This window comes from Salmo trutta, chromosome 12 (genome assembly GCF_901001165.1).
Source record: "Salmo trutta chromosome 12, fSalTru1.1, whole genome shotgun sequence".
In the NCBI taxonomy this organism is placed as follows: Eukaryota; Metazoa; Chordata; class Actinopteri; order Salmoniformes; family Salmonidae; genus Salmo; species Salmo trutta.
The window spans coordinates 30,084,928-30,092,941 of record NC_042968.1 but is presented as its reverse complement, the minus strand read 5'-3'; positions in this window follow the sequence as shown (position 1 = coordinate 30,092,941).

The following is an 8,014-nucleotide window of genomic DNA, read 5'->3' as shown; positions in this document are numbered from 1 at the left end:
ACACTTTCAACATGGCAGACCAATCGAAACTCCTCTCTCGGCATGTCAAGCCCACTCATTATCTCAGCCAATCATGGCTAGTGGGAAGGTTGTTACTTTTTCTGTGGCTTAACCAACAAGGCTCCTAATTTAACAATTGTATATGCATTTACAGATGGCATACAAGTTTGTTATTAAGGTGCATGAAAGTTCACATGTTCAAGAAGGCATTTCTGCCAAAAAAACGCATTTTGATTAACAAATATTTTTTATGTTCAAACAGCTCTCCTGTGAAGTCGTGACTTGGGACATATGCCTAGTTTCCTGAATCGGGTCACATTTAGGTAGTTCAGTGTTACCTGAGTTCATGTTTAGGTAGGCCTATTTCACATTTTAGCTTGTCATCCGTTTTTCTCTCCTTTAATTGTTTATGTCCTGCTCCTCCGTACCGTCCGTTCTTTTTCACTTTCTTTGCTTTTCCATTTACTTGTAAAGCTAATCCAAATGTACATCTTCATTCTGACGTCCTTAACGTCACGGTTCAGTCATTGTAACGTTACAGATTTAAAAACCTACTGCCCGACTAAAGGCCCACTGTTGACCGTCTTGAACTACCTAGTCTTGGGCTGTGTTTGTGTTTCACAAAGTTAAGTTTACGTACCCTTTGTTTTCCCAGAATAACTTCTTTAAGACGTATGTAATGGGATGCCGTAAAAGCGCAGCAGCCCTGTCTGAGAGAAACACCCACCAGTTGTACTTCAGAAAGGGCAGATCTGTCAGGGCTAGGTCGCTTTTTACGGTGTCTCCCTGTAATTGAGGGCTGATTTATCGGTTCGAACGCTTGTCATTACTTTTATTACCTTGAGGGTCTAGGTCTGGGTAGCTAGATACCTCTGTGAATGAGGTAGGATCCAGTTCAGTGCCAAAGGCCTGTGGGTGAGGAGGAACAATGAGAGCAAAGTCATGTTTCTCCCCCGGCTGTGTAGTTACTGGACTGGGGGGAAGCAGCTTTGAAAGGGCCACAGTTTTTGACACAACCCACTGGCCCTGGCACTGGCTGGCGAGTCTTGTTTTATGTCTTCTCTGCAGGGCACACACACGCACACACTTGCATACACAAACACACACACACACTTGAAGAAGGACAATTTGTTTGGCTGTTTGATGCTCCTCTAGACACAGGCTGGTAGAGGATTATATGTGATGGCTCAGTGATTAGTGGTAGTGGTGGTACGGCTACAGTAGTGTGCATTTGGTTCCAGGCTTTTGCTTTAACACAGACATCAGTTGTCCTAAAGTCCCGCTAACTTCTGAATGCTTACATTATGAGGCTGTCTGCCTGCATGGGGTCCCATGGTCCCTCAGGGAAGATGGTTATTCGGTATTGCTTTATGGATTATTACGTTACAGGTATATGTCCTGCTGAAAGATTAATTTCCCAGGGATTTCATTTTGGATTTATGAAACGCCTCTGTTTCCAGATTCTCTTTAAGCATCTTGGCAGAGAAGATAATCATTGATTCACTGTGAAGCTTCGCGATGCTCTTTCAAAACAACCAAGCGCTACTGTGAGGATAGCCTGATCACACATGCAGAGAGAGAGAGAGACAGAGAGAGAGAGACAGAGAGAGAGAGAGAGAGAGAGAGAGAGAGAGAGAGAGAGAGAGAGAGAATGTGGAGTTGACATTTCCAGAGTTCCATTCATAATTTTTAGAAGCAGATCTTGATCTTCTGTTTAGTTAGTGCTATCGGAACTTGGAATTTTCATATGACAGAAAAAATAATAACTTGATCAAAATAATAATCAAAATAATTTCATAATTAAATTCAAAATGAATGGATAAGATACATACCATGTGAAAATACATACATTATGTGAAAACTGTGGTACAAATACCTTCATAGTTCTCTGACTTGATGATGTGAACTTCAACTTCAAGTGACATGACGTGAACTTCCCATCTATTTGTTCTAGCTTTCCCTTCAACATTTGTCTCAATTCCACCATTACGTGCATTCATCCTTATGAGAGAGAGATAGAGATCAGTGGTGTTGTTTTAAACCTCTTCCAAAGCATCTTAAGATAGCTCTTCATTTGATACTGCACTGTTTGGAGAGAGCCTTTGAACGCTGCTGTAGAACCTAGTCTAGAAGGGCTTCACCTTTCAGATGATAAAACAGTGAATTATTGGTTTGTTTATCACGCTCTTAAACCCTAAAGTGCATTATTAAACAGAGAACGCATTAAAAGGGTATTGTTAAAAGTATTTTTTAAATCTTGTAAATCCCTGTAATTTATGTCGTCATGGTCAAGAACCTTCACCCTGGCCTTCTGGTTCCAATTTAGGCCTTGCTGTCTGGGTCTGGGTTAGTCTGTACCTGGGACTATGATGCTGCAGTCACTACACTTTGGAAGCTAGAGAAATACACCGGAGGTCATGTCAGTAAATTGTAGCTGGGAAAAAGTAATAGTGTTGTGCCTTTTTTCCAGACACAATTTATTGATCTGACCTCCACAGAGTTTCTCTATCTACCTTCCTTCCATACTGACCACAGCCTGCCCTGGACCGGGCCCCAGCCTCTAGGGAGAGACAATAACGGTTCAGACCAGCAGACTAACTGCGTCTCAAATTGCGCCCCATTGCCTGTTTAGTGCACTAAGTTTGGCCAGGGTCTATGGGGCTCTATTCAGAAGTAGTGCACTATATAGGGTGAGGGTGCCATTGGGACCGAAACCCAGAAGAGTCACCAGACCCCTTGGCTTCTTCTGCCTTTTGTGTTGATCCTTTCCTCCTCTCCTCTTCTCCTCCTCTCCTCCTCTCCTCCTCTCATCCTCTCCTCCTCTCCTTAATCAAACAATCTGGAGTGATTGGATTTTAATATTGCTGGGCCCAGTCATAATGGTGTGATGGACGGATGGAGGGGATGGTCGGCAGGGCCCTGGTGGATTGGAGCAACACGTCAGCTGCTCAACCCCACCCAGGGTTGGTTCCATTAATGGTATTGCTTCATTTCTTAAAGTGGCGGTAACACCGTGGGAGCTGGGTCACCGTGGTTGGTAGAGCCAGACCCTGCAGACTCTGCTCTGCCCAGCTGTCTTGTCCTGGACTGGGCTATTACTGTAACAATGGAGGCAGGCCATCCCACGAATACAAGGTGATGAATTCAGCAGTCAGTGGTTTTGCGATATGAGTCAGAGTTGGATTCATTTGATACCATTTAAAAACCTCTCCTGAACTGACTTGAAATTGACCCCAACCCTGACATGAATAGGCGTACCAGAGCATCTAACCTATCATTTTCCTTGATGCTTATCTTTGATGCAGTTGTTTTTTCCCTTCACTAAGTGACTCTTCCTCAATGCCTCATTGTCTCACAGCTATGACAGGTAAATATATGATGTATTTCACAACTAACTGCCTAATAACAGTTTGGTTCAGTGGAAAGGGATGTAGTATAGCTAACCCTTCACTGTGTTTTATAGGGAATAATTGTTGAGTGGGTGGCTTTGACCTTTATTTCTCCTCTTAATGGACGTTTGTGTGTTTTGTTTTTGCGCTAGATTTATGGTGGGTGGGGCTGGGTGATTTACGACGCTCTGACACTGTCGGCAGTGGGACCAGAGTGACTGACTGTACTCTGTGTGTGTTCCAGGGGATCCCATGCAGCCTGGCCACCAGCCCGGTGAGCTGTACACACATATGCACGGATACACATACATGTACATAAACACACACACACCTATAAATGAATACACGCATACAGAAACACAGACAGATAGACACACACACAATATCTCTGTTGCCTCCCCTGTGCTCTGGTGACCTGATTCTTGGCTGATATAGGAGTTCAACCCTGTTCAGTTCTCTTATCTGTGCTTTCTGTAACAGCCCCCCACACGAACCAGGTCGTCTATAGTAGGATATAACACACACACACACGAGGTCATCTACAAAATCAAATCAAATCAAATGTATTTATATAGCCCTTCTTACATCAGCTGATATCTCAAAGTGCTGTACAGAAACCCAGCCTAAAATCCCAAACAGCAAGCAATGCAGGTGTAGAAGCACGGTGGCTAGGAAAAACTCCCTAGAAAGGCCAAAACCTAGGAAGAAACCTAGAGAGGAACCAGGCTATGAGGGGTGGCCAGTCCTCTTCTGGCTGTGCCGGGTGGAGATTATAACAGCACATGGCCTAGATGTTCAAATGTTCATAAATGACCAGCATTGTCAAATAATAATAATCATAGTAGTTGTCGAGGGTGCAACAAGTCAGTAACACAAGAGTAAGTGTCAGTTGGCTTTTTCATAGCCGATCTTTGAGAGTATCTCTATTGCTCCTGCTGTCTCTAGAGAGTTGAAAACAGCAGGTCTGGGACAGGTAGCACGTCCAGTGAATAGGTCAGGGTTCCAGCAGGTCTGGGACAACAGGTCTGGGACAGGTAGCACGTCTGACCAGTAGGATATCTGACCCTTCCTGGAGTTATACATACTGTCAATTGAATATAGAGTTCAGAATATAGAAATATTTCTAATGATATAACCTATATAACTGCTGGGTGAGAAGAGAATGTGTTGGCTAGTGTGGTTTTATGTTTTTCTCATGCCACACAAAGTAAATATTAAAACAAGAGCTACGGAATACTTACTGTGTTATTATGCCATTGACAATTATCCCTGTATGGCCCAGGCCTTGTTCTCCTCCTCCTCCTCCTCCTCCTCCTCCTCCTCCTCCTCCTCCTCCTCCTTCTTCTCCTCCTCCTCCTCCATCTTCTCTTCCTCCTCCTTCTCCTCCATGCTTTTAAGGTTGACAATATCTGAATATTTACTTCATGGTGTCACTTTCCCATAAAAGCAGCATCCATTCAGCCAGATCGATAGAACACAAGTACCCAGTATTACATTGGGATGTTGACACACACACACACAGTACTCTTTCATTATCTCTGTAACCTAAGATGATTACATTCTTGTCACTAGAAGTTAAATTGGCCATTACCCATCTAAGATGAATTGGTCCTTAAATGTCCTATTTAAGAGACCTGACAGGAAGTGCATGGGGGGGCGGGGAGAAAAAGTGCAAATACTCAGTGCTGTTCATCATTTATTTGTTGACAGATGGAGTCAAAATAACATTTAGCTGTGGACATGTGTATCGGAAAATACCGAAAGACAAAAATGAGGATCCTTCAAAAAATACGTACAGTATTTTGACAAATCCATTGTAAGCAGGAACAATAATATTATCTACTGTATGTGATGTAGCTAGTGATAGTGAAAATTCCTCTGTAAAGGGGACACATTATTTGCGTAAACTCCTCCCTGCCTTTTCATAGTCGATTAAGGGTCAATAAGCCGTTCTTATTTCTCTGCATGGATCACATCAGTGGTAACTGCCATTGCTCATCATTTAACCTGACTATAACCCTTCGTTTTCATTGTTATTCCTCAATATAAAATGTTGCATGCTACTCTCTCCTCCCAGCCCTCTTATTTGTCTCTTTTAAAACGCCCCATAGTCTCTATATTAAATCAAGCTGTCAGAGTGATTCCCTTGAGATGTTGGACTTGCAGCTTTTCCTTCCAGGTCAGTATGGCGGCCTCTCTTCCACACTCATGCCTTGGCATTCATCTTTTAACTGCAAATGTGTATAGGCTACTATTAAATTAAACCTTAAATGTATCTGTCATTCTTTTTTATACAAAGTTATTATGGTTTTATGACAGCACAAAATATGCATTATTAGTTTGTATTTGGCTCTTTTATTATGATAAGCTAAACCAATATAAATTATATTTGGAGCTAATTTGGTATTACACTAATTAGTGGAAGAATGATGCCAACCACACACCCATTCTCTGTGTGGAACATTGGTGAGTCAGGTCTGGGCTACTGTGACCGGCCGCGCTATACAGTACTGCTCCATTCACTGCGCACGGCCACGGATGGGACTGGGACAACACGCTGGAATCTATCCAAACAGGACCTGCTATTCGATTTCACAAGTCCAACCAATTAGAGTGTTGCATCACACCTTGACTTATGTAAATTGTTTCGTGTATTCAATCATTCATGATGTGGTACAATGCCCTTCAGACGAGTCCAGTTGCACTGAGTGACCAGGTAGCAACTAAATGCCCTCTGTTATTTTTAGGCCGAGACAGTTGGCAGGCAAGCAGTCCTTATTTTCTCAAACACATTAACGAGAGGAATCAATAAAATGTTAATTATGTATATTATGCAAGTGTCCGATGAACTAAAGACGCAATCACAGATGCAAATGCAACGGTAGGCGATATGACTGAATAAATGGATTGAAATCATTCAGGTCATTCTTTACTCCTCTAAAACATAACTCTTCATTTTTCTGAATGGGATCAATTCATTGGTTGACAGGACTAGCTCAATAAACAGATTGTCATTCGGCTAGACCATATATTATTGTAATGGGGAAATTCTAGAGTGTCTCTCTAGTTAGCATTAATACATGTCATTTATTTCCTGCGCTATCTCAGTGTGTGTGTGTGTGTGTGTGTGTGCGCGCGCGCGCGCGCGCGCTCAGAACGCTCCCGCGAGCGGGTGTTAATAGTGTTTGTTGTGGTTCTGGTTTAACGCAATGGATAGACACGCCCCTTGAAAAGCTGATAAAAGATCAACAACAGATACTACATAGATGTTGCACTATCTTAAGTTTTTCGAACGTTCCAAACTTTTGGCATGAACTTTACGTGCATTACTTTTCTTGAATGTTATGTTTACCAGTCGTTTTCATGGGATTTCGTAAGTCATGATTTTATATTTTCTTTTGCAATTAGTGTTGCCAATAGTGATTAAATCATACAGGTCTTAACTGGCACGGTTATCAGCAAGCTCAACCGGAAACGTAATAAAATAAATGTAAATATGCAGTGGTCTTCTCCAGGCTGCCCTGTGCAAAGCATCAATGAAAGCGAATTCAGGTTGATGTTATAGGATTATGTGATGGCTGTCGTGTGGTATTTTTTTTTAAGTCTAATAAAAAATGATTTCATATTATTAAGTATTTTTATATTTTTATGTTGTAAGATATCAATAGATATGAGAAGTATAGGTTAATATCCATCTAAAATTCTACCAATTCGACAGGATATCATGCACTATTTTTTCTACGGTCTACGCTGAAATTCCTGCAATGAAATAGGTCAGATTGACTAAGGTTTGATAAAGTTCACATGTTAATTTGACCTATGATCTCGCTTAGATTTTTCGATTGTGTTTGAAATAGCCTACCAATTCCAACAAAATTACCATAGGCCTATCCTTTTCCCACACTATTTTGCCTACTCTTAATTCACAATCGAAATTAAATATTCCAGGCATTTTGAGTGTATAGGGTTGAAATGTGTTTTACCTTAATGCTTAAAGTGAAGAATACAACTTTGTAAATGTTATGAATCTACAGTATGATAAATGTGTATCTAGGACATTTGCCTCTTGAAACTTTCCTCTCCAGGCTAGATGCACCAATATTGTTATTCCTCTGTCAGTAACTTCTGGTTATCTCCGGTTATCTCTAACAGGCAGCATTGTTTCCTGCAACGTCTCTAAAACAGCTCAATTACACATCTATTATCTACCCATTGTCATTCAAACTTCCGATTTAGATATAGGTTTTTGTTTTGTGTTTTCAGTTGTTTTCATTTCATTAGGAATGTTAATGTTTATGTATGTATGTATGTATGTATGTATGTATGTATGTATGTATGTATGTAGGTATGTAGGTATGTAGGTATGTAGGTATGTTGGTATGTATGTAGGTATGTAGGTAGGTAGGTAGGTAGGTAGGTAGGTAGGTAGGTAGGTAGGTAGGTAGGTAGGTAGGTAGGTAGGTAGGTAGGTAGGTGTGTCCATATATAAGTATAATCATTTTATTACAGTGTATAAGCCCATGTGGGCTGGGAATCATGCATGACACTATAATGAAATCAATCAATAAATCGTAGGCCTAGCCAATAGTTGAGTTGAATTAGGATAATGATGTTTAATACAAATT